At 29.0% G+C, this 2,500-nt stretch overlaps 1 long non-coding RNA gene across 1 annotated transcript; it reads right to left on the bottom strand.

Moving 5' to 3' along the window:
- Positions 1–669: 669 nt before the first annotated feature.
- LOC122257365 (uncharacterized) lies at positions 670–2,451 on the bottom strand. The gene is made up of 3 exons (XR_006223584.2): positions 2,327–2,451; positions 1,811–1,842; positions 670–910 (listed from the first exon to the last, which is right to left on the bottom strand). It is a non-coding gene; the product is annotated as an uncharacterized LOC122257365 (long non-coding RNA).
- Positions 2,452–2,500: the final 49 nt, after the last annotated feature.

Here is a 2,500-nt window from a genome sequence, read left to right as displayed (position 1 = left end):
TAGTTCTCCGCGTGTGTTTGCTATGTATGTGTAAAGAGTATCATTCAATAAAGATATGAATAATAATTCAATAATTATATAAATCATAACATAAAACAACCAAATCTCAGTATAACTGTTACAAATGATAGGCATCACTAGTAAATGTAATGTATTTCACTTTGTTTATTGTTTCATGGGTTGTTCAGGGGTGGCCCCTGAACCTTCCCTCCACGAGCTTGTCAACGCTTAAACCTTGTGAGGTAGTCACATGCACATAACTCTCCCTCATCCATTTATTTGTTTTATTTATTTCAGCATTTGAAGTTGTTCATAAACTGGAGTTCATTGTCTATTTGAAAGGTGTCTATCCGCATATATATATACATATATATATATATATATATATATATATATATATATATATATATATATATATATATATACATATGTATATATGTACGCAAACACCCATGCACCCACCCACACACACACATACACGCACACATATATAAATATATATGCATGTATACAGATTTGATTTCTCGTTATAAATTTTGTATACGTTAAGACAGAAAATGTACATTTACATAAGCTCCATACGGTGTAAAATCCCTTGGCTTGGGGAATCAACCCTTGCAGAATAACTGACGGTTTTCAAGAGGATAGGATGAATGAATTGTTTACATGTTGATCTATTTGTTTATTTCAACCGAAAACATTAAATCATCAGTACATTTCAGGGCACCATCATAGCATGACCCAGCAATGAGGAAGCCGTAAAAGTATCATGAGAAGCTGTTATGGCATCTTGTCATTTGCACACTTAAGTCTCAACGAGAAAATCGGATCCCTCGTCGTACACCGGGTGCATGACGCCGCGTGCCCCCCGATCCACAAAGTCGGAGCTCCTTGTCAGCCTGTCCGGGACCTGAAAGAACTCTCTCCTCAGAACCCTCGTCCAACGGCCGGTAAACAACGGGAAGAAAATGTTGACTTTCTGTCCCATCTCCTTTCATGATAATAATGCTTTCTCTCTCTCTCTCTCTCTCTCTCTCTCTCTCTCTCTCTCTCTCTCTCTCTCTCTCTCTATATATATATATATATATATATATATATATATATATATATATAGATAGATGTATAGTATATATATATATATATATATATATATATATATATATATATATATATATATTCATATTGACACACACACACATATATATACATATATACATATACATATATATATATATGTATATATATAGATATACATACATATATATATACATACATATATATATATATATATATGTATATACATACATGTATGTATATATATATACATATATATATATATATATATATATATATGTATGTATATATATATATATATATATATTTATATATTTGTAGAGAAAATATAGTATTTGACAACATTCAGAGTTTCGAGAGAAGAAGAAAAATATTATTGACTAGCATTCAGAGGTTACTATCATTATTATGACTAGCATTATATATATGATATGTATACTATACACACACATATATATAAATATATATATATACTTATATATATATATATATGTATATATATACATGTATATATATTTATATATGTATATATATACATATATATATATTTATATATATATGTATATATATACATATGTAGAGAGAGAGATAAAGAAATACAGAAAAAGAAAAGTGATATACACACATTTGACTACACTGAGTTTATTAGACAAGACCACGAAAAGCCACTTAAATAAAATTTCCATTTATATGCAAAGGCAATACAATCCTCAGTGCCTGAAGATACAATACTTACGTCGGACGTAAGAGCAAAGGTTGCCATCACACCTGCCAATGTTACACCAGATTATTTGTTGTGAACATGTTATTAACGTGTATCGGTACGTATTCTTGACATACTTAGCCTTTCGATATATATATATATATATATATATATATATATATATATATATATATATATATATATACATATATATATGTATATATATAAAAATAAATATATATATTATATATCTATATTATATGTATAAAAATATATATTTACATCTATACATTATATATATATATATATATAAATATTTGTATATATATATATATGTATATAAATATATACATATACATATATATACATACACATACATACAGACATACATATATATATATATATAAACACGCAAGCGAAAAGAATAATGTGTTTACTACATATGGGTACTAGAAAACAAATATGCATAAGCTTAGCTAATCACGTATCTAAGTTTTTCTCAGATAACCCAAAAGTAGAAATGAATACAGAAACGAGATGCAACCTTACCGAGGAGGCAGAGTGCAATCACCCACTTAAGGAGACCCATTGCAAAGTGCGTGGAGTGCAGAGCTAACCGTGTTCAGACAGCCTTGGCTGTGGTCTAGCGTCACTCCAGGCTTTCCTTCTCTTTTATTTTCACTCTATCCTCTTTTTTTCAAACATTGTGTGAGGCGTGTGACT

Source organism: Penaeus japonicus, unplaced genomic scaffold (assembly GCF_977035675.1).
Source record: "Penaeus japonicus unplaced genomic scaffold, GWHDUDI00000001_assembly GWHDUDI00000017, whole genome shotgun sequence".
Lineage (NCBI taxonomy): Eukaryota > Metazoa > Arthropoda > Malacostraca > Decapoda > Penaeidae > Penaeus > Penaeus japonicus.
The sequence above is the reverse complement of the archived record's forward strand: the minus strand, read 5'-3'. Positions and strand labels throughout refer to the sequence as shown.